This window comes from Silurus meridionalis, chromosome 22 (assembly GCF_014805685.1).
Source record: "Silurus meridionalis isolate SWU-2019-XX chromosome 22, ASM1480568v1, whole genome shotgun sequence".
NCBI lineage: Eukaryota > Metazoa > Chordata > Actinopteri > Siluriformes > Siluridae > Silurus > Silurus meridionalis.
Window position 1 is genome coordinate 14,430,572 of NC_060905.1, and position 26,247 is coordinate 14,456,818.

At 37.8% G+C, this 26,247-nt stretch overlaps 1 protein-coding gene across 3 annotated transcripts in view; it reads right to left on the bottom strand.

The window, feature by feature from the left end:
- The window catches only part of atxn1a (ataxin 1a), a 113,464-nt gene that overhangs the window by 62,585 nt on the left and 24,632 nt on the right, over window positions 1-26,247 (bottom strand). For 2 of the 3 annotated variants that reach the window (XM_046834758.1, XM_046834760.1), the window contains exon 2: window positions 16,255-16,445. The gene's annotated coding sequence lies outside the window, so the exon portion shown is untranslated. Of the gene's footprint in view, window positions 1-16,254; window positions 16,446-17,607; window positions 17,756-26,247 lie in introns of those variants that run through there. The other variant, XM_046834759.1, reaches the window with a different exon arrangement.

The window sequence follows — 26,247 nt, forward strand, 5'->3', positions numbered from 1 at the left end:
TGGTCATGACGCACTCCTGTATCCTTTCATGCATCTTAATAATTTTATTACACGTGTTCCACACACTCGCTCGAGCCTTAAAAAAACAAGCTTTTGCATCAGATTCCACCCAAAAGTGCAACTACGAAAATAATCCCTACTCTCCGCTCTCATTTTTATAGAAAAAAAAGCCTCAATAAAGCATTTTTGGACATAAGGGTGGTTATATCAGGAAAAAAAAAACTCAATAAAGCATTTTTGGACATAAGGGTGGTTATACAGGGTTAAACAAACCACCTGGGATTTTTCACCGTCCAGAACCAAGAGATGGTGCCATTTATAAATGCACCTACAAGTGTAGGTTGGAAGTGGTCCATTTGTCACCTGCCTTCTCAGTGACAGTGACAGCAGCTTGTTCAACATGTTCGCAAAGGCTGTTACGATGGAAACGTGCAGAAAACCACTAAAAAACACACACACACATACTGAGGAGAAGACATGTATAGTCTACAGCACCTCCTCTAGGTCCTAAGTGTGAGCCTTGCCGTTATTCCACTCTGGCAGGTGATGAAATGTGTGCTTTGAATAGCAAACTGCACACAGCTGTGCCAATAAAGCTCAGGCAGGGTAGGGGGCCAGCGGGGGAGCCGGAGATACTGAGAAGGGTAGATAAAGCGTGCGATGGAGTGAGTTATGTAGGACCTTGCAGCTTATAAGGAAAGATGAAAGACAGAACGTAAAAAAAAAGAGAGAGAAGGTCGCAGGTGGACATGTATCCTCATGCCTGCATTTTCACATCTCTCATTTTGCAGTTCTTACAAATTTGTAATTACTTTTCTGATATTGTCAATAATAATAATAGTCTTTTTACTTCCCAAATATAAACAACAGATTAGCCAATCGATGTATGAATTTAAAAGGATTGACAATATAACCTGGCAATTTCTGGTCTGGGAGCCCCCCACCAGAAGTTGACAGATCCTCAAAAAAGAAGAAAGGCTTTAAATAGTGTCAATAAGTCTGCCTTAAAGAAGAAAATTGACTTTAAATACAAATACATTCTGATCGCTAGGTCGGGGTTTCAAGCACTGGTATTGCCAAGCTGCCACTCTTAGGGCCCTTGAGCAAGGCCCTTAGCCCTCTGTGCTCCAGGGGTGCTGTCACATCACTGGGATATGCAAAGAAAGAATTTCTCTGTGCTGTAAAGTACATGTGATAGTATAAAGCACCTTTCTTTTTTCTTTTCTTTTTTTTTAACCTAATACGAGTGGTCTCTCCACCTGCACCTGGAGAATGAATTTGGTGTAAACCATATGTTTTGCCCTTCACAGTCACTAAGAACTAGGTATATATAAATCAAGGAATGTTAATGCAATACTCAAAATAAATCACATTTACGTTTCTGCCTTGCGAGATGATATCAAAAAGTTTCGAGACTAGCTCTGTTCACAAGAAAGTACTCTATTTATCTACATTTACACAAAAAACACCTTCAAAATAGTCCCCTTGCACGGGAATACAGCATTCCCAGCGTTCTTGCCACTTCTGGAATGTGTCCTGGAAGTCGTGTCAAGCACCTTCTGCTATTCATACTGGATCTCCTTTCAGCTGAATCTTCATCTTCGGAAAGAGGGCATCTTCAGGAAGAGGGCAGGAAGATGTTTATTGCCACACTGACTTATGTATGTCAGTGCTCCCTGTGACTTTGCGTACAGCCTTCTTCTGCCACCTGCTGGTGTGTTACAAAACTAGTATCGAACTTTTTTGATACCACCTCATATGTAATTAAAATAATTATTTTTTTTTTTGTAAAGTCCAGATGTAATTAATTTCAGTTTTATACAAATTTAATTTTATTTATTACATTAAATTCTATTTTAAATTAACAAAAAACTTTTCTGTTGCAATTATATTTTTTATATTGTCCAGTTCCATTTTTAATATGTATTTATTATTCTCATTCTTTCTATTTTATTTCATGCCAAGGAGCAGTCATTAAACACATTCGGCTGCATGTCGGTCATCATGTGTATGGTTGTATTTATATCACAAATAAAATTTAAATATGCGCTATCTAATCTAATCTATTACTGACCTTAGTGTCGGAACAATCTAAATCTACTCAGACAACCTACAGATAAAAAAATGTGCCGCGAGGATTTACGTTTCCCTATTTCCATATTTCAGTCTCCTGTTCCGCATTGTTTCCTTTTGGTGTTTGGGAGTAATAATGATTCAACTGTGAAGGCATAGTAGATCACTGAAACTGCCTTAAAGTCAGCTGCCGAGAAGCGTTTTGAGCGTACATGTGAGGAGATGAAGGATAATACTTTCTGTGGTTTCAGTTTATAAAAAAAATACCGCTCTTCTAAAGTGTTAAATCAAGATACCATTTGTGTGTGTGTGTAATATATTTGCAAAATGTCCGCACTGGGATTTTTTTAAATACAGCACAAAAACCTACTCGCTATACTGTGAATATTTTTAATACTAATTAATCAATCTGGGGACAAGAGAAATGTCCGGCTGTCAGATCAGAATATACACACATATACACACACATTCACACACTTTTTGCACTGACAAAATGTGTTGTAATTTAATGTTGAAGAGGTTACACCAGGCTAAAAGTGTCAGTAAAAGAAGTGTAACCGGACCATAGATCATCAGCCTGAACTACTTACACCTCCAAATCGCTTTAAAGCCCATATTTACCTGTTATTAGCTTCCCAGTAAACTGATTTTCATTTCCTACATTCTGGCATTTGAGAGAACTGACTGTGGCACTCAGAAAGACAGAACTGTAACTACATTTTAATAATTCAAACTCATCACTCAATTACACAATCCTGTGAACAAAGGCCTGTGACATACAAGTCACAGAAAGGATTTGGTACAGTTTAAAACTTAATCCAAGCTAATTAAAACCTATTTCTGTGACTTTACTGATAGAGCATGTACATAGAGTTGTACAAAGAGTGGGGAATATGACAAAGTACAGTCTACAATATACAGTTACTATTTAAACATAAAGGGTGAGGAATTTTTACACTGTAAAAACAAATACACAAAAGTACATTTATAAAAGTGTTACATACTTTATTTACATGTATTATTTACAGGATTAAATAATTAATTAATAATTAAAAAATTTTTTTTTAGCATTTTACAATAAAAAAAAAAAAAAGAATTGAAATACAAAATGTGACCTCAGACCAGCTGCTTGCTATCAGGACCTGTCAGTTTTTGACTGTCTCAAAAAAGATAAAAAATATTGTAGAAGCAATATTGATATTTGATATACATGGAAAACAAAGAACATTTCAGTTTGTACTTTTCTTTATCAACATTCTGAATGTTCTGTCAGCAGTATCTATTTAAAACCATTGTTTGTTTGAGTAATACTGACTAGAAGTCTGTTCAAAAATATGTTTGCTCTGACTCACTTCAATTAGCCTCTTTCAAAATCTTAAAAAATAAGCATGAAGACATGCATGACAAATCTTATAAGTGGTTCTAAAAAACAAACAAACAAATAAATAAATAAATGTATTTGTTTTGTTAAACTCTAATTGTGCCAATAATCCGTCAACCAGGATCAGCCTGATGTTAAAGCAGGTGAGTAGAGACAGATGCGAATGCAGGGTGGAGATGTACTAAGAACAAACATCGTAAAATCGTAATCCAAGTACATGCAAAGTTCAGTCGAAGAGCAAAAATACACGATATGGACAAAAGTTTCTGGATACCTGATTATTAGATTGATATAAGACTTATTATCTGTTCCACTCGATTTTGGAGTGAGCTTGTGTACATCAGGTACTTGTGTAGGTGAAGTGCAGAGAACTGGGATGCAGTCAGCGTTCCAGTTTATCCCAAAGCTGTTCAATAGGGTTGAGGTCAGAGCTCTATAGCAGACCACTCAAAATCTTATTTATATTCATAGAGCTGGCTTTGTGTACAGGGGCATTGTCATGCTGGAACAGTTTTGGGTCTCCTAGTTTAAGTGAAGGGAAAACTGTTTTCTACTGCATCCGAAGACGTAATATACAATTGTGTACATTCAACTTTTCTGGTAGCAGTTTGGAGGAGAAGCCCATACAATAGGATTGGAAAAGCCAGGCGTCCCAATACAGTGTGGAAGGGGCAAATTCAGAGAATTATAACCAGGTACAAACAAATATAAATATATAGGGAAATAAGGGATGTTGAGTCTGTAATGAAAACTTTAAGCATTAGTAAAACTGAGGATTATAATAGACTCTGAGGTGTGTGTGATTGGTAAACAAGTATAAATGATTAGTTATCAATGTGAGCGTGACATAGTGTGTTGCTGGGAAGTGTAGTCTCTTTGCATGACATACAAGGTTGTACAACGTTATAAAATATAACCCTGAGTTTATCCGGGTATTTTATTTATTGGATAAGTGAATGTGTGTTGATTTTGGCATGCTCGGGTTGCACAACGCTACACTGGTACCTTTAAGATTCTCTCAGCTAACAAGGTATCATTTTTTGAGCACCTACCGAATTGACTAAAAATTCATTTTCGTTCGGTACCAGATTTACCTAGATTTTACCTAATCTTGTCAACATCAGTGAGCCAGTAAACGTGCAGCATGCTTCACGTGCCCAAATCAAATGCTGGTGATTGGCTGTGGTGCGACATCAGGGAAAATCAATAGTTCATAGTTCCCAAGCCCCCTAGCATACATTTAAAAGAGGTTTAAAAGATCAAAGGTGTTGTGTGCGATGCAATATTTGCAATAAGATCATTTCTGCCAAGACGGGCAACACATCAAATATGATGAAACACTTGACCATGCACGGAATAAACATAAGAGCAGAAAGTTGCTTTGTATTCGACAATACAAGGAACGAGCCGGTTTACTCATCCTCTTATCATTTTCCTGCCTGAGGGCCTCCCTCAAAATGTCCACCACAAGAGCCCTCCTCCATTACTGATGAAGATAGCGGTGCTATAACTGGGACTCCGACAGCTAAACAAACATACAAAATCGGCGGACTTGTAGTGCTACATGCTTGTGTACTTTTTAAGTTAAGTTAACGTTTGTGCACTGTGACTGGGTCCTATTTTTAGGACCTACGCTATGTAACTGTTTTAATGGATATACCTAGCTAAATCGATGCTAAAACAGCTATTAAAACTGTGATTTAAACTGTTTGCACTGATATATAGTGTTTACAACGTTCAGTATTGAATTCAAGGTATCGATATCTAACATTTTTGAACGATACCCAGCCCTATGGCTGACACATCTCAGCTGATTGTCTGTATTCAGGACACCAAAACATTGAGGCAGGTTTATTTCTATGCAAACCGTAACTTAAAAGTGGTGTGTAAGCTGGCTGAGCTGCTCGGTCAGCAGCGTTTCGGCGTCTGGCTGAGAGCGACAGCTGTATTTCTAAAAGTGACACAATCCAGAGTACACGCACTGACTCATTCTGTATGCTGTGATGTCACATTTTTTTGCTTTGATCACACTCTGGGTTTGTCTGTAGTACTCACTGGGTGCACATATATACACACACACATGCGAACACACATACTCACACACCCAAGTTTTACTGCCAACGCATTCTAAAAATATCCGTCTCAAGAGCCCTCACTCGTGTGTGTGTGTGTGAATGTACAAGGCTGAATCACTCGATCACAGAGAGACACTCTGTATTAGATGTCATGTCTGCAGTAGGTCAGAAAGTCTGATAGAGAGATATTAAAGATAAAATGAAAGCGAGTGCAAACCAAGTGAATGGCTGTGGGGTGAAAAAAAAAAAGAGTTGAAAAAGGATTTAAAAAATACAGCGATACACTTTGTACAGGAGATATGAGACCAGCTGTGCTACTTCAGTTGCTAGTCAGAAGGATGATAGCTAACATTGTACCGAGGGCACAAAAGTGATAATTATGTAAGGAAAGTTCCTCATATTTAGACTCAGGTTACGTGTGTGCTTGTTCTCTGGGTGTACCGGTTAGTGTATGCAAATCATGTACTGCAAGCGTGCAAGGTTATCAATTTTCAAGTGAAAAGAAGCGTCTGGGGTTGGGTGTGAGATTTTAAACCGCATTTAAACACATACGCTTGGCTTAAAAAATGTTTAATCAGGATATATCAGGAATAGTCATGTAACACTAAGTGTACAAAACCTTTTATTCATGAAAGGTAAAAAAAACTAGAACAAAACACAAAATAATTTAAACCCAATAATCAAGAACCTGAGCTTGAACAAGGACATGGAAAGACAATGAGTGTGAAGCTACACAATTGCTAATCAAGGTGACAATGAACAGCTGTGAGTGATCAGTGACATGTGACATGTGACAAACAAGGAAGTGCAGTGGCTGTTGGGTAATATATAGTCCCTAGGCACAATCACAAGGTCTTCTTTTTCTTTGCTGATAAAGGTAACAATGAGTAATGACAATTTTCCAAAAATCCAAATCAATAAGAATATAATATCAATTTTTTTAAAACAACATGGAAAAATATGTTATTAATAAACCAACATTTATTTTTTGCCTAATATATATGGTTTGCTCTCCAATAAAAGTCAACATTCCCACAGTTTGAAACATAATCACTCATTGATCAATCACTAAATGTCACTCTTTAAGCTCACTTTAAGTGTTCATAATATCATCCATTAAAATCCAGCCTTGGATAATGTCAACAAACAACATGCTGATATTCGTGTTCTGTTTTGTGGACTGCATCACTGTTACAGATAACAATGTGCTTAAGTCCAAGTTCAGAATTGTGTGCACACAAATTTATTGCTTTTCCTTCCTACAGTTTATTATACAATAAATGGTATGCTGCTGTTAAAACTGCTCTACAGAGAAAATTAAAATATTAACATAGCTACTTAATTTGCTAGCTAGCAAAAGGTATGGCAGATAATAATGGAAAAAAGTCGGATCTTATAACGCATCCGTAATAAAATGTACAACATGCTGAATGGAAACATCAATGCAATTTCTCCATTTCCTTCCCATCTTCAATATCTTTAATTCTCCCAGAGAATTTCTGTCCAAGCGACTGCACAACTCAAAACTTTGTAAAAATCTAATAAAAAAACTGAAAGCTAATAACTGTAATAACTCTCTCCCTTCTAAACATCCTTCTGGACAAGACCTCAGTAAGCAAACTCAAACGAAATGAACTATAAAAATGTTAATGTGCTCTAATCATACCTTTATTGCAGTAAGAAGGTACAGTAAGAGCTCTAGTGCAGGTGCCTCAACAGAAATCGCAATCTTCTTTTTTTTTTTTTTATAATGATGCATCATCAGTAAGCATTTGATTACAGTCAGGGTCATGACGGACCTGCCAATTCCAGAAATAGCAGCTGTTAGGTGAGAGTACAGATGGGATTAGGTGCCAGTCCATCACAAGGGACATCCATTCACACACTGATTTACACCTAAAGGCAAATTAGAGTTGACAAATCGAAAAACAGCATGCATTATTAAGGAGGAAGGAAACCGGAGAACCCAGTGGAAATGGCATTTTGTACATCAATTCAATGTATTAGAAATTCTGTCCGTTCCTGATGATGCAGACAGACAGCAGACGACAGTAACAGAAGAAAGCCCAAACTGTGTAATGGGCAGGGGAGAGAAACTCTGCGAATGAGTGACAGAGAGAGAGCAACTAAGCTTTCTTCCACTCCACAAAAAGCACTAAAGTCAGAAGAAACTGTCAATCAGCAAGCCCCATCAGTCAGGGAAGCCATGAGCGATTGGCAGCATGTCAGGGAGACTGTGGGCGAGAAAAGTCATTCACACACTCCCACGCTAGCCATGCTCACACCGCCTTTTGCCTTTCCTCAACAGCATACGGCGTCTGGAGCACGTTTTTTTTTTTTTTTCTTTTCTCACTTGGAATTTGTGTGAGAAAAAATAAAACCATTTCTCTCTCCTTTTGCCAGAGCTTTGCTGAATTCTTTTCCTCACTCACTAACACAAGGAATCTCCCTGTCTCCAGCTTTTATTTCACTTTCTACTGCAGCTATTTCCTGCTAGATCACTGCTCCGTGTCAAAGGGCCAGTCATAACAGTCCAGCCAGATACACAAAAAATTATTAGTGTGTGTGTTCTCAAATTTACCTTGACAAAGTCCAGGTACAGGTCTGGAACAATGGAATTTCCTACTGCAAAATACCATGCTTTTATACACAGAGCTATTCGAAACCCGCTTAAGGTTGTATTATATTTCGTAACAGATATTTTAATACATCCCTAAGGTTTTGAGCATAATTAAGGTCAGAACTATTGCAGGCCACTCAAGATCTTCGAATCCAAACCATATTAAACCTTAATAGAGCTGTGCACACGTTTGGGTCTCACAGTTCAAATGAAATAAAAATGTAATGCTAAAGCATCCAAAGACATCCTATACAAATGTTTGCTGCTAACATGGTGGTAACAGTCTGGGGAAAAAACCATACAGTGTAAAAATTTCAAGTTGCTGTGGATGAGGGAGCCTGCAAATAGCAGTAAATGTAAATGTAAATGTATCATTTTAGGTCAGCGAGCCCTGAGTTGATAAGATTCTTTGGCCGTAGTTAAATGTTCATTCCAGTTTTCCTTTTAAGTACAGCTCACTTATTCTTTGTTGCCTCATAATATCTAGTCAGGCAGTTTGAGGTGGCTATATTGGTAATCTGTGATAAGAATCCCGGGCTAAAGTAATAGCCCATTGCCTCCTCCAATGTTGATAACAATATCTAGTTAAGAAACAGGCGAGGGTGTAAGAGCCCTTGTGGATTCATAGAAGCATATAAATCAGCATCACAAGAGCCTGAATTATTACATTCTCTTAAGTGTATCCATGCCGTCTTTTCTCAGCAGTGAAACTAGACAAAAAAAAATGTAATCAACAGGAATAGTATGAAAAAGAAAAAACCTTATGAGTTAAGTCAAGGTTTATTTCAGTGAAGAAAAAGAGTCTGTGTCTAAAATAAAGGCATCAATAAAAAACTCAGGTCCTTTGCTAAAGTCAAGATTCCTGCTTTTAAGTTATGAAAATTCATGGATTCAAATAGTCCTGTGGGGATAAGAACTGATAAGTTCTTAAGTAGACAGTAATGTGACATTATTTTGTACTGGCAAAAATAGTAGTGCTGAAGCAGAAGCAACCAAAACCAAAAAGGTGGTTTATGCACACAATTAAAGGTATCATTTACACTTCTATGTGCACCTGTTTTGTTTTCTATCATCCTGTCTAGAGGAATTGCTTGGTTCATACTTGCCGCTAACCGATTAATCAACCGAATAATCGTTTTTTTTTTTTTTTAAAGGAGACTGGATAAAAACAAAAATTAAACTTCATGTAAAATAATACTGAACCTAATTTATTTTTTAAACAGTACTGAATCATGAAAATGTGCTAAATGAGATAAACATGAATATATTAATCAATAAATATAATTATATAATCAATAAATCATAAATAATAAATACAATATAGTGCACTCTGTGCAGCGCGCTGTCTCAGACAGCAACTCCGAGACCGAGACAGCAACTCCAACCGCTACACTATCATGCCACACCTTTAATCGCATAATTACTTTTCTATAATAGAGAATGGTAATCCCCCATTTATCATGGTGGTTACGTTCCAAAATAAACAAAAAACAAGATAAACAAAAAAACGTGATAAATGGACACCACCCCGAAAATGCAATTTTATGTATACGGTAATGTACTGTATTAACATGTTACTTCATTTTATGATTAATAATTATATTTTTATTAATAAATTTCATAATTTCAACAACGTTTTTTGGTCTATCGTTTTATTCGTGAGAGACCGGCAAAATCAGCTAAACAAATTAGTTATGTGGCAAATGCAATTCCACGATAAACCGGGGGCACGAAATTTGAACCGCGGTAAAGCAGGGGATTACTTTATCATCATATAGCATGTCCATCAAATCAGTGCTGGATCCATGTGCATCTAGTCTGGTGATCACAAATTTGCAGTACACCATATGGATGTGTTGCAAATGTGCAAACTTTCCCTAGGGCACGTTCTGGAGTTTCCCACCACTTATACAAGCTGAGATAATGCTGCAACTGCAAATGGGGGATTATGTAATCAGGAGATATTAAAGATCATCACTCAGGGTTGTATATCTCATCACTTTAGACACTGGGCGTACCTAAAAAGCTGCTCCTGACTTTATGTAAGCTCCCACAGAGATAGAAGAGTACTGCTAACTGGTTTGTTCTGACTTCGATGTTCATTGCAGTAGGAACTGGGCACTAATGAACGCTTTGACCAAACGACTGGAAACGAGACAATCGATCAAAATCCAGAGTATACTAATATTCAACAGACTCAACTGCTGTACATATCCGCCTGGCTTTTTGCTTTTTAATAAAACTCACACATGCAAAAGATATCCTTTTAAGTCATTCCAACCAACTATCACTAAGCCTAGACATTTCCTAGGTCATAGTCTCGATAAGATTGCTTTCTAGTTCAATTCGAGCATTCAATTGGCATTTTTCGATGATCTGTGTTGAAAGCAACAGGAAATTAAAGCAATTTAATCTAAAAAAACAACACAACGGCGAGACATGAGTGCACCTGAGTGACAAGGGCACACATACAGAATCGACACAGTTCATTGACAGGTATTTTAACATACAGAGCGACACTCGTTTCTTTTCTTAAAAGATCTGAACAGCTCCTTTGTGAGGAAAGAACTGCTTCTTGCATAGCACTCCGCAAGGCTTTGGTAATTACACACCAAATGAATAAATTCATAAGCGCTGGCGTAGGTAATTAACTCATTGTTTAGCGATTAGATCGAGACAGAGAAAGAAAAAAATGCAAAGCAAATGAATAAAAAAAAAATAATCAAAGTGATCATGACTATGGAAACAAGAATTAGTATGCCGAGACTGAGAAACGGAAGAAGTAACGAAAACCTGTGTGTAAGTTTGCTGGGGCAATTTCTTTGGAAATCAGGGAATAACTGGATAGATTTAGTCACCAGTGTCATGAGGGTCACTGGTCCTGTCAGTCAATTCACTTTAAAGCTTACTGTAAGCTTTACCCCAAGGGACAACAAGAAAACACACAAAGAATAAAGTAGACACACTTTTCTTTCTCAGTAATGTTTATTTTCTACATGTTTCTGTCTTGTTTACAATGTCTTGCTTACCCAATTCATTAGCGTTCTTTCCTGGCTATATTTCCCAGTTGCTTAGCAACAGGGTTTAATTTTATGAAGTCTTCTCGTAATTATTTGGAAAGACTACTAAAGGGAATGCGCAGATTCCTAACTTTCCATAAACAAACTAAACAGACAGGTGTTAGTTAGCTAGCATCGGCTTTTAGCTCAGAGTCTTCGAGTCCACATTTTTTCAAAGGACTGTTGTTAAAACAGAGACATTTTTTATCTCTTCTGAGGGAAATGTTTATATTCTAAATGGTTCTGTCTTTCTCTCACTAAATGTAGCTCTTTATCTGGTTAGCTGGGAAAACAGACATAACCACAAGATGTTAGCAAACAGATCAGCCTCATCCTAAACTAGCTTATGCTTATTATTCATAATTTATCAAGCAAAAGTCATGTCAAAATTTGAGACCCTTTTAAATATTGAAAGTACTAAACAGCAACAGCAACAATTGCCGTAGACATTAACATATAGGGAACACCCAGAAAAGCTGACAGAGTGAATGATTTTTATAATTTATAAATTATTATTTTAAATGCTTTTGTGTCTGTGCTCTATTTAAAGCACATACAACACATATAATTCGTCTTTAATATTCTGGGACTACAGAGAATTACATTTTCAACAAAAAGCAAAAATGCATTGCTAACATTATAAAGAGTTAGTTATTCATAAGTGTATACACTTTCTATCTTCTGATGGATGTATGCTGCATTACAGTTTTCTGCCATGTAAAATGGAATCAGGAGGTCAGAGCAAAGTGCATTACAAAGATCACATATTGTCTTGTGAGGTAGGGTAAGTCATTTTAGCTATCTTTTATCCCAAGTTGAGTTAACAGTGAACAGCAAAGCCAAAACCATGACCCCAACTATGATGACCACAACACCAAAGTGCTTCAAACTTTAACTGTGATGCTCAACATTTCTGACTCCAGGACGTGAGTGATCCATTATATAATAAAGAGGTTCCCTCTACAAAACAGCGTGTACACTGTGGGTATTCAGAACATGACAGAACTCTTTTCCTGACAGCGATCACTGCTCGAGACAAATAAAACAGGATGGGAGATAAGACACAGGATGGGCAGGAGATAAAAATGAGGCTAAACTGTTTTTCATTCAGTTAGAGTAAAGAGAAAGAAAGATAATGTAATGTGTTTTTTTGTGTGTGTGTGTGAGTCTGTGATGGTGGGGGGGTGTTACGGAGAGAGAGAGTCGGAGAGAGAAAGATCACTGACAGAAGTTAACGTAGTGCTATCACTTTGACAGATTTATTTACGCTCTGCCGCACACGACCACAGCTGCATCCACAACCAGTATGCAATGCAGTCCCTGTGCAACAAACTCGTTCTCACACACACACACACACACACACACACACACACACACACACACACACACACACACACACACAGGACCTTCATCCACGACTTATCAGATTCATATGCAGCTCACATTCAGAATATCCACCCACACACCACCGAGCACAGAGTGGACAACTTTTTCTTCTAAAGCCCTTTTCACACACACACACACACACACACACACACACACACACACGCACATAGACACACACAAAAATGTATTGACACTGGGAGGGGTTACGTGTGAATGCAAATCAGATGATGAGTGAAATCCAGGAAAGACTAAACAACTGAAAATAACCACCAATAACATCTGAATGCACTCAGGGGCATGTCTTCGTTCATATATGGAAGGGTTCACAGCTCTGTATATTAAACTGTATTAAAAAAAAGTCCTTAAGCCGTTACTAGAATTATACGTGAATATACGGCATAATAGCAAAAAAAGGAACATCTGAAGTACCAGATACTAACTTTTAGAAGCAGAGCAATCTCTTACAAAGTAGCATAAGTCAAGTAAAGGCAGAAGGAAGAAGGTGCTAAAAAAGCCGCCAATCCATTGTACAGTGGAACCTCGGGTTACGAACGCCCCGGCATACGTATAATTCAGGTTACGAATCGCAGTTCATCAAAATTTTTGCCCCTGGTTACGAACAATATATCGGGATACGAACGTCGCTCACCAAAAAATCGCAGGCAAGTTGGTTTGTTTTTGCTCTATCCACGCAGCTCGTCACATCAGTTAGCGTCCTGTGTCCCTAGCGAGAGCATCGTGTTACTTATCCGCTTGAACTTTTCCCGGCGGCAGCGTAACAACTCGTTAGTTGATGCTCGTGGAATGATGAGATGGACAACATTAGCCGATGCATAACCACTTTACTTGTTTTTATGAAGATAGATTAGCAGGGTTACAGTCTTTTCCGAAGTACAATACCCATAATGAATTTCACTCTGGACTTCAATACCAACTGATAGTAGCCTTAAAGAAACAGCTCTCATTTTCCCTCTAATGCAACAATTGTCTCAGCGTTCGTGTTAATAACACTGTCTTTAATATTCTATAATATAATATATAATAATATATAATAATATAATATAATAAGATTCTCCTTCCAAACAATAACTCTCCTCCTCCCCTTCTCTGAACGTCGTCTCCTGCAGCGAGTCTTCTCAAAGGAAAGTACCGGTAAAGATGTTTTCCTCTTTTGTATGTTTTTATGTGGTATAATTTTAATATAACATGTTAAAAGTAAATAATATTAGTGAATATTGTCTTTATTTTTATTTAAGTAATATTTTTGGTTGTCCAGAACGAATTACCGAAGTTTCTGTTCATTATTATGGGGAAATTTGTATCGGGATACGAACTTTTCAGGTTACGAATAAAGTACCGGAACGAATTAAATTCGTAACCCGAGGTTCCACTGTATATGGAAGTTGAAAGTTACAATCTGTCAATGCACTTTCATGGCTTTGGGGAAGACATGTACATCCTGGTGAAATATGAAACTTAGGTCTACTTAATACAGATGTACAGTCTCTTTAACTCGTCACCTGAAACATGCATTCATAGGTGGTTAGAAAGTCATGAGTTCAAATCCCGGCACTGCCAAGCTGCCAATGCTGGGTCCTTTAGAAAGGCCCTTAAACTGCTCAGTTGTATTAAAAACAGGATAATTGTAGTTCATTCTGTATGAGTGTCTTTAAAATTCTGTAACTGTAAATGCCTTTTAAAAACTATTAGCCTTTGAATACTTTCAGTATGGAATGTGAGTGGAAAGAGTGGATTTCCGTGAAAAGTACAGTGAGGAAAATAAGTATTTAAACACCCTGCTATTTTGCAAGTTCTCCCACTTAGAAATCATGGAGGGGTCTGAAATTGTCATCGTAGGTGCATGTCCACTGTGAGATACATAATGTAAAAACAAAAAATCCAGAAATCACAATATGTGATTTTTAAACTATTTATTTGTATGATACAGCTGCAAATAAGTATTTGAACACCTGTCTATCAGCTAGAATTCTGACCCTCAAAGACCTGTTAGTCCAACTACTAACATGGCCAAGACCAAAGAGCTGTCCAAAGACACTAGAGACAAAATTGTACACCTCCACAAGGCTGGAAAGGGCTATGGGGAAATTGCCAAGCAGCTTGGTGAAAAAAGGTCCACTGTTGGAGCAATCATTAGAAAATGGAAGAAGCTAAACATGACTGTCAATCTCCCTCGGACTGGGGCTCCATGCAAGATCTCACCTCGTGGGGTCTCAATGATCCTAAGGAAGGTGATAAATCAGCCCAGAACTACATGGGAGGAGCTGGTCAATGACCTGAAAAGAGCTGGGACCACCTTTTCCAAGGTTACTGTTGGTAATACACTAAGACGTCATGGTTTGAAATCATGCATGGAGCTTAAACTCAGTGTTTCTCAGCGACAGGCCAGAAACCTGACTGATCTAGAGAAGATCTGTGTGGAGGAGTGGGCCAAAATCCCTCCTGCAGTGTGTGCAAACCTGGTGAAAAACTACAGGAAATGTTTGACCTCTGTAATTGCAAACAAAGGCTACTGTACCAAATGTTAACACTGACTTTCTCAGGTGTTCAAATACTTATTTGCAGCTGTATCATACAAATAAATAGTTAAAAAATCATATATTGTGATTTCTGGATTTTTTTTTTAGATTATGTCTCTCACAGTGGACATGCACCTACGATGACAATTTCAGACCCCTTCATGATTTCTAAGTGGGAGAACTTGCAAAATAGGAGGGTGTTCAAATACTTATTTTCCTCACTGTATATGGAATAGAAAAAAGCAGAGAAGGGTGAGAGTTGTGATGAAGAGAACCAGTAAGGATGACAAAAATGCATAAAAGCACATAAACGCATACAAAGAGGCTGCAAAGGAGGGGCAGTTTCTGCCTCTGAGGAAGAAAAAGGGAATGAAGAAGTGGAAGAGGATCAAGGGGAAAAATGGCAATGCTAAACATTTCACCACAAGGGACTGACCTCTCATCACACACACCTACTATCGGTTGAGGGGGTGGGGGGGATGGTCCACAGAGTCAATCTGGCTCACTTCATCCATCAGCACAGCATTTCACAGCTATTAGATCTGACTGAAATTCTACAGACCAGATGACTAAAGCCTTCATCTAGCCAATAGTGACAAACTGAGAGGAATGTGGACAAGGTCATTGTGGTCATCGTGTTGTACACATTATCCAGCCCTGACTGTACACCCTCATTCAGCTATCTGGCTGTTTAATGCGGTGTAAAAAGGTTTTACATTTCACTTAAAGTGAGAAAAGAAATACAGACACTGGTATTCATAATTCTTTGCATATAATATAATACAGAACTTCTATTATAGCCAGGCATCTAATATTACCTTACAGAGCTAACTATTTCTCTATTCATGGTCAGAATAAAGTATTGGCACCAGTGTATGTGGTATATTACGTATAGTCATTGACCATACAAGCCAGGGCCATGATTTAAAATTTACTATACTTCTTAAGGAATATAGGATTTAGTTTAGGCAAAAAGCTATAGAACACAATAAAACCCGCATACAATAAAAACAGCCATAATAAATATATAATTTGACACCCTAGACAACAAAATAGTGTAAAACCAGCAGGCCCAAAGACAACAATGCTAGAATAATCAAAGGAAACTTTTTGCTATCCATACCCAGAAAGATGAGATGAGTAGACTGCGTCCAGATGACCACGTAGCTGTTCAGGGAAAGCTCAGGGTCCAGCTATCTGTATAGCAGGTCTGTATAAATCTCTCTTGTGCTGGATTGCGATGGGACTGTCTGCAAGTGCCACTTTATTTGTCCACATCTGTGTCTTCCTGGCTCCAGCTGTTCTCACCATTCCCTGCCAAAGACAGACAGAGCACATGACATGTAAAACTTCAGGAAATTCATCCTATGCACACCGAGAACGCACAAACATGCAAATGGGCAGGGTTTAGCAATTTTTCCATTTCAAAGCAACATGCGAGATCCATGTTAAAATGCTGCATTGTAGTCATGTAGGACGTCACGAAGGGCTTCTGGGTTTACTGGTATTGAACAGTGTTGCACTAACCCGGTTTTAAATGTGCGATTGAAGAGTCTAGACATGCTATAATAATAACATTTCAAAGGAAACGAATACAATTGGAAAAATTGCATACCTGTATTGTTTTTTTTCCTTTCATTTGTAAGTTCCTGTTTTGTTTTCGAATTGGTTAATGTGCATAAATTTTATCTTTGAATTATCTCTCATCTTTTCCCTCATAAACTATATTTAGAAAAGTCTGAAGACCTTAGACGAAAGAGAGTGCAGGTATGTGGTTCAAACAAATAATGAAATGCAGTTAGTTCCTGAGTTGATGGTTTATTTACGATATTTCGATCTTACGATGACAATAGCGTTATGACAAAATTGTAAAAATATATTTTTATTTCATACAGCAGACAAACGTGGCAACGCATCTTCATCGTAAGTCGGGGATTACCTGTACGTACCTGTATTTACATATAACTTAGTCCAAAAATTAGCCATGCCCAAACAGGTGTTTCTTATTCAAAAAAACAATAAAAAATGTATAAATGATATTAAAATGTCATTTCAACTGCAGTTCACCCTGTGGCCAGCAGAGGGTTTTTTAAAAAAAATGCAAAAATGCTCCTTTAAAACGCAAAAGTTTCCCATAAATCTTTTTGCCCACTTTTTATGTCAGCTGTTTGGCAAACATTGGAGCCTCAGGAGCCTCTTTAAAACCAGGCTGTGAACGCTTTTGTACATCATCTTGTTGAACATACTAGTCCGCCCATCTGGTACACAGCTTAAAGGTCACAAAGTATGTCAGTTTTGGGATGACATGTCGGTGCTTAGCAGCTTAGCCCCACTCCTGGAGAGCTACTTTCCTGTACAGTTGATTTCGCAGCTCTAATCTAACGCACCTGATTAACCCCAGTTAAACTCTAAAAGAGATGCGAATATTCTAACAGCTAGGACACAAGCTAATATGCATTCCTAAGCGGTGTAATACCTTTTCTTTATTTGTGTGATTAAAAAAAATCCATGCAAAGACCATTTAAATCTCACTCCACCCATCCGCACGCATTCCTAAACTGTACAGAGGAAAGGCTTGTTAACCAAAAACCTCAGCCGAGGGCTGCTCGAGTCTCTGATGCTCACTGGGGGGACAGCAGAGCGCTCGCAAAACAAACGTGCTATTTATAGACGCCCGTTGGCATGGCAACCACGCTTTGTTTTGTTTGAGTCACAAAACTATTTCTTCTCTTTGCCTTAAAAAACCTGGGTGGTTTCACTTCTTTCATGACTGGTGCTTCCCGTTCAAGGCAGCCATGACTGACTCTGCGTAGCATACATTTCTTTCTTAAAAAAACGACACGCTGTATTACCTGCGTGTGTGAACGCCCCATCGCTCGGTCTCTTTGAAAGCAGATTGCAACAAACGTGTTTCAAGAAAACGGCCATTATTATTACAATATTACAAGATTAAGTACTGACAGCGTCCCTCACGGCGCTAGAGAGAGAAAGGTGCAGGATTTGAGCAGGTGCACTTGCTTGTCTTTTAGAGATGGAAAACGGTAAACTGATTATTATGCAAGATGAGTTTATGTGGTAATGGTGGAGAAAACAATACGGTGTGCGTTACGGTGGATTATGAAGACTGAACGGACGTATAAGTCTGCTCCGCTGTTTGCTACGTGATGTTAATTCCGTTTCTTCTAATCAAATACATGGAAGAAAGTAAAAACACAAAAATCAGCACACATCTCTGAGGTAACAAACTGGGCACAAGCATCAGCACCTGTGTAAATTTTATACTCCATCTCTTATACAGTGTATTACAATATTCACAGAAATGTTACTCACAAACATCATCATGCAATGACACAGAAGAAGGGTGCCAAAATATATGTTTGGGACTCATAACACTCAGCATACCACAATAGAGTCACAGTATGCACTGTTCGTTTATAACTATTGTATATTTGGTATATTTGAGCTGTATATTCCCTAATTTTGTCCATTCCTATAAAGGGAACTGGACCCTGATATGGCCTGTGGGTGGTGGTCTGAGTTCATTTGTACTGAATGTCAATGTGAACACGCCTTGTTCCAGAGAACGCACTTTGTTAAATAAGTAAAGTAACCTGCGCATAAGCACCTGGCAGCAGAAAGCCACCTTTCTACATCTAATGAATTTCACTACATAAACGCAAGTGTTGTTGAAACGTTTTAATGGGCTTCATTGGAGATGCCAGGGATTGAACCTAGAACCTCATACATGCAAAGCAGGTGCTTAATGTGGAAAAAAATGTACAAAAAGCACGTACCAATCTTATAGTCAGGTGTTCCCACACTTCTGTCTATATAGTGTATATCATCAACTATATTATGTTAGATTTGTTCACAATTAGGGCAAATAGGGCAGAGAGAGACGAGCTTTATTAAGTCTAGGGTTTTGGAGTGAGTTCTTACAGTTTTGTGAAGCGAATCAACGAGCAGAGTTAGTGACAAAGTTTACTTCTGCAACATGACTGAGGGAGGGAGTGAAGTCTGTGCAATCGATAAGACAAGCAATGTCATGCAAAAACACAAGCATGCACACACACACACACACACACACATTTGTGAGGGCCTTGTGCTGGTGCTGAAGTCCTACCTAAAATCTAACCCTGACCTCAACTGCAGTACATTGTGACTTTTTCTTAATAATAAGGCTGCTAATATCCAACATTCAAACATGCCCACAAGGCAAAAACCGTCCTCAGATATTCTTATCGTTGATTCCCACCAAGATATAAACACACACACACACACACACACACACACACACACACACAGTGTTTTTTTACTGACTCAGCAGTAGTGGGTGGCAGTTTCATTTCTCACTTAACCTGACTAGAGTAATGAGAGCAGACCAGACAGACGGTATGTACCTCCTACTTCCCCATGGCCTCATAGCCCTCTGCTAGAGTATTAACCTGAAAAACCCCTCCCACTTCACACTTCGGATGACTCTTCAACTGAACATGTGAAACCATTATTAATGCGGTATGATTGTACACCAGCAGCATGCAGCAGTCCAGAACGACCGCAGCAGCACATGGTAACCGCCCAACCTCATCTAATACACATACTCTTAAATGAAGTCATTAAAAAAGTCATGTCAGGTCAAGATATTATTGTCAGTTAATTTATTATACAGTCAAATGTTCCTCTAGGACCAAGGTGCTACATCAAACACTGGACGCTAAATTAACCAGTGGTGGACGAAGTTCATAAACCAACTCGGACACAAGTTAAAAGTAAAAGTGCTCCATTTAAACTTTCACTTGAGAAAAAAGTACAAAAGTATTTGCCATCAAATGTACTTATGTATCCAAAGTACTATGATTTATTATTGCTATAATTTTCCTATTATTATTTTGGTCACAAAACTGTTGCTTAATCAACTCAGTGTATGTATAAAGACTCTAATGTTACTCTTAGAACACCAATCTATTAATAGAATGATAATAATGAGTTAAACACTGATTGATATGTATTAATATGATCATAAGCCCAAAAACTTCTTTTTAAATACTTAAAAAAATGCACAAATAAGGGTTCGAGTCAGGAGTTTCTTCCATCATTTATTACTCTCAAAATGTTCTGCTTGCTGTTGAACTGATGCTGAACTGTATGTTCGTGCTAATTAGATACCACCAAGCGGCAATCAAAACCAGCTCAAAACAGAGCGTTTACTCTACCCAGATTGGTGCTTGAACAGTTATGTTTATATCCACTCATAAATAAAAAAGGAATTATTGATTTTACAAAATGTAGTTGAGTAAAAAGATACCTGACTTGTAGTGAAGTTAAAGTAAAAGTCTCCCCAAAGGGAAATACTGCAGTAAAGTATTACATTTACTTTATTACTGTCCAAAACTGAAACTAACAAGAACATTAAAACCTATGCACAGGACTCCATGAAGTGCACGTGTGCAAACAACACAACAGAGTACTATATCAAGACAATATCACAGTGACACTGCTTTATCAGTGTGCCATTTGATGCTTTCTTTTTTTTACACAATTACCCGTGTATAATAAAAGACACAGGCATTTCAAACGCACATAAAGTGACCTTTACATAATATTGTGTGACTTTGTTCTCTATCCTAGCTGACTATTACTATATGGAAACTTGTTAAGGCTCATCTATGCCTTACACAGACTTCACAGAATCATTCAATGGGGTAGTGGAAGCTTAGTGGTTAAGATGATGGCCTTCTAATTGGTCAGTTGTGGATTCAAATCCCAATTTAGTCACATTACATGATGACCTTTTTAGGAACCAGGTGTGTGCATTAGGATATTGTTTTCTGGCACTCCTGTATCCATTCTGAAGCACTGGTGTAACACAATCAGTCGAAAGCTCTATCTGCCCTCTTTCTCATACTTGAGCTTAGGGAAAGCCTATAAATGGATAGCATCGTAGTGACTGACATGGACAAGAGAATATACTGGAAGTCTCTCGGCTCTTGGGTGCAAATGGCTGTGGCATCATCAAGATTGAAACTACTTTTTCATTGGTTGGTTTGACCCGCAATATAGATAGGTTTACAAACCAGGTTCATGCTCTACAAAACCTGCCGGGTGATGTTTTACATTTAGATGCACATTAATCATTTGGCAGATGCTTTTATCCAGACCAAGGTAAAAAAAAAAATATATAATCATCTACAAAAGAATTGCAACCCTATATACTGTATAAAGAGATGGACCTGGAGACAACTGTGGAAGGAAGTTACAGGAGGAAGCACAATCATCATGCTCAAAATCTCAGAGATGTTGAAAACATAGGTGTGTAGCTATAAGCCAAGGTGTCCAGGTAAATAAGTGTTTCAAATTGGCGAGTTGGTGAAATGACCTCGGTAGACAAGTCACATGAGACACTTCAGAAGGTTATTGAACCAGGTGAGGAACAGCATATTTAATGACATCTTTTCACCGACAAATGTTGTGCAGCTCAATGATAATTCCTCCATTGGGATACTATAGAATATGAATGAAAACACGTGTTGAAACATGTTGACTGAGTAAAACCAGAAGAATGTATCCAGAGGGAGATGGTACGCTTCAGATATCAATGTACTGTAATAGAACATCAGGACTTTGCAGTGAACTACGATATTTGCACAATATCTCACTAAAAAATAGTTTGTTTTTTTTAACTAAAAAAAAAAAAACCCGCTGCATAGACAAACCTTGACCCGAATGTCTCCCTCTCTCCCGGTTGCTATGCCATCTGCCGATCTGTTGCTAAGACAGTTTAGGGCAGTCGATGACAGCTCGCGAGAGACGCAGTAGCCAAGGCAACTCTGCAGAAAAAAACTCGCTGTAAGTCACTGTAGTTTCCTTGTAAGGTTTTTGCCTCGCTCTTGTTCTATTTCCTTTCTTATATGTTGGGGGGCAACTTTATATGCACATTTTAGGTCTATTTTTAGCCGGAGACCAGACGCCACCTCAGACTGCTAGGCTTTCAGAAAGGACAGGGTCTTCTCCCATTTCTTCACATACACCTAAAAAACATTTCCTCTTATTATACAACAAATGTGTCACAACCACTGATTCAGTAGGGAGTCTAAGAAGAATGAACTCATAACCAAGATGTTTTCAAATGTTTTAAAATGGTAATACTAAAAGAAAGCTCTCATCTAATTATATATATATATATATATATATATATATATATATATATATATATATATATATATATATAAATCCATGTCTTTGGCTCCAATGTAACTATAAACTTACTGGTCACTTTATTAGAAACACGTGTTACTTACGTACTTATTCATGCTGCAACCAATCAGCACAATGTATAAAATCATTACAATAAGATAAGAGATACCTTTATTTGTCCCACAGTGGGGAAATTTCTACTGTTTCTACAAAATTTCTACTAGAAGTGGCACTACTAAGGCTGAAGATATTGATTATTATAGCAATGTCAATTAATCGAGTAATCGGTATAAAATTAACTTTTTCTTCAATAAAGAGCAATACAAAATATACAAGAGAAAATAAGAAAGGTCTCTTAAAATGAACAAGTAATTTGTTTACTTTTTAGAAAAACTTACATTTTTATTGCTGAAATTGCAATCTGTGAAACTAAAACCATTTAGTGCATTTAATTGCCATATTACCTCAAAATGCCAATACAAAAAAATCATAAATAAAAATATGAAAATCAATTTCAAATTACTTTTAAAAAGGTAAATGCACTGTATGTTGTTTTCTTTATGTTTTAGTTTGAAATGAGCCCAACCTTTGTGCTCTTTTTTCTCTCTGTTCCTCTATTATTTATTCTGTAGCATCTTCTGTGATTACCTGTCCAGGGGTCTCATTTATAAAGGTTGTGATTTATAAAAACATAAAATTGATTGCAGAAATTGTCCACCTGTATGTAAACTCTGAGCCCCTTTGGGGAAACACTGTGCTCAGTGTGTAGTTAAATGGACTAAACAAAGCATCAAGGCAAATTATTAGCTTTTTTCTATTTAAATTATTTGAGTTATTTGAAGAATCATTTCAGCCCTAGACACGAGCTTGGTTAAAGCTCACATGAGACTTTAATAAAGAAGGAAATTGTATCCACAGTAAATGAATCATTAGATTTTTTTATGCCAATTGGGCTGATTTGTGTATTTCAGAAACTATTCCTCTCCTGGGATGTTCGCACACAACAATCTATTGAGTTTACACTGAACAGTACAATAAAAACCCCAAAAACATCCTGTTCTGGAGGTTCTGTGGCCTTTAAATACCATCCAGAATGGTTCAAGCTGACAGCAAAGCTACTACATGTTAACTCCTCTAACCAGTCTTTACAACCATGATTAGCAGAAAATAATCTCATGTCGAAACTTGAGGCTTATGAACTACAAAAACAACCAGAACAGGAATAAGGCTACAATGAGCACAGGCTTATTAAAAGGATTAGAAAAACATCACCTGGTCTGACCTTACCTTGATTTCCGCTGTGACATGCAGTTTAAATTTGGTGTCAAAAACATAAATGTATCCTATCTTCTGTCAACAGGCCAGTATTGCCAGTACAGTGGTGAATGAAGTACCGAAACTTGTACTTGAGTTAAAGTAGAGATACACTAGGCAAAATATTACTCCAGTAAAAGTGCTCCGTTTAAACCTTCACTTGAGTAAAAGTACAAAAGTATTTACCATAAAATGTGCTAAAGTATCCAACAAGATTTATTATGGCTGTAATGTCCTATTATCATTTTTGTCCCAAGACTCTTGCTTGTGACTCTCAACTCAGTTTATAAGAAAAGACTTGTTTCTCTTAGCACAAGTTAGCTAACTAGATACCATCAATGGCAATCAAAACAAGTTCAAAACAGAGCGCATGCTCTACCCTGATTGGTGGCTCTTTGCGTGTTTGACCAGTTTTTATCCACTCATAAATAAAAAGGAATGACTGATATCTGATATTGAGAACATTAAAGAATTACATTTACTTCGTTACTGTCCAACACTGGTTTAGTATTAGTATTGTGTTCCTAATAAAGTGGCCTGTAAATTCAGTCAAAAACTTCAACCCTGCAATCATGCTGGGAAGCAGATTTTCTAACTATGTGCACTAAATGTCTTTCAGCAACAGGAGCAAGTATCAGAGCAACAAGCGGCATTTTCTCAAAACATTGCAAACCATTTCCTCTCAAGTAATGTCACAACTTTAGTTCACACACGTGCTAAGTCCCCATTCAGCCACATCTGGTGCTCCAAAAATAAAAAGAACAACGCACATTAAAATCTATGCAGTGAGCAAAAAAGAACCTACTTTCAATTTTTGAGGTAAAAAAGAAGCTGATTTGAGCATATTGCTAATTATGGTTTAATTTGTTTAGATGGCGTCATCTACTTCAATAAAGTCTGGCTAAACTTAAAACAGTCAAGAAAAAAACCAACACAATGCTCATGTATCAAACTGGGATGGTCTAATCTCCATTATATTCAAACACTTTCCAGGCTCTGATCATGGTTCGAGTTTTTATAAAGGATTTCTCCTGCTCAATGTTAGAGAAATGTTAAAAGATTGCCTATATACTATATGGACAGAAGTATTGGAACACCTGTCTTTTTCAGCCCTGTGGTTCTTCCCCAAAATGTTACCACAAAGTTTGGAGAAAAACAACATAGGAGAGCCAGCTCCAAGCAGATAAGGTTTACATGGGTTGGATTGGAAGATCTTGTGCGACCTGCAATAGAGCTCTGACCCTACTGAACATCTTTGGGATGAATTGGACTACTGACACCCCAAGTCTCTTCACCCTTTTGGCTAAATAAGCACAAATCGCCACAAGCACACTCCAAAATCTCCTCCCAGAAGAGTGTAGGTTATTATAACAGCAAATTGAAACTAAATGTCATGTGTCCACAAACATTTGTCCATATAGTGTAGCGTTTAATTCACCCCTGATAGGACAACAATATATCCCAGGGCATCATGCACACACACATTCACATCTAGAGACTAATAAGAGTAGTCAATCCACCTACTCGGATGTATTGGAAGATAGGAGCTCAGCAAAAATGCCCAGAGAAAACCCATGAGCACATGGGGTGAAGGGGTCATATGAAACTCCACACACACGAATTGCCCAAGGTCAAGGTCAAACTAGGGACACTGGTGCTGTGAGACAGCAAGAGCACCCATGGTACTGTCATGAATCAACTTAGCCGAGAAAAAGACCAGTGTAGCAGTGTCCTCACAGACCCAAAATGAATGAGTGGCTAATAGTAATATAATGGTGTTTATTATTATTTCCAATCCTGAGGAGAAAAAACGTCAGTACACTTTCCCAAAATAGGTGACAATAGGTACATTAAACACCTAAAAGTCCTACGAAAGACAACAAACTTCACTCCTCTATAAACATCATAGCTCACAACAACCCTGATTCTGACATGTGTGTGTGTGTGTGTGTGTGTGTGTGTGTGTGTGTGTGTGTGTGTGTGTGTAAAAGTGAAGTGTATCTGTCCTGCACAAAGCAGCTGTGTTTATATTAAAGAATGATAGGCCACAAGATCTTTCCTTGTCTGTAACCTTGTCTCTTTGACACTGTCTCTGTCTCTCTCTCTCTCTCTCTCTCTCTCTCTCTCCTCTCTCTCTCTCTCTCTCTTTCTAAAACACACACATTTTAATAGACTTCCTCTATCTGACAACATTTTGTCTTTTTCTTGCCTGGGTTTCGCTCACGATGTGTTAACTTCTCTCAGGTTGATCTTACAATCGCTGTCTGACTATCTGTCTGTCTTCCCCATCGAATCTGTCCTCTATGTCAGAATCCTCATGTCTTTGTCCATCATATTCCTCTAAGGCTACCCACATATAGTAGCTCACTCACACACATACACACATCCTCTGTCTCAGTGTTTCGAGGTTCAGAGTTTACAGTTCAACATTTATTGAAAGGATGTGCAAGAATCAAACCAAATTCGAATACTCAGATTGAATGACAGACCAATAGATAGACAGACCTGCAGTAGTAGCCCGACTGCCTCAAAGTTTGCCCTGGTGTGATGCTTTTCTGCTCACCTTAGCTGCATAGAGTGATAGTTTGACTGTCCATTAACTTTCTGT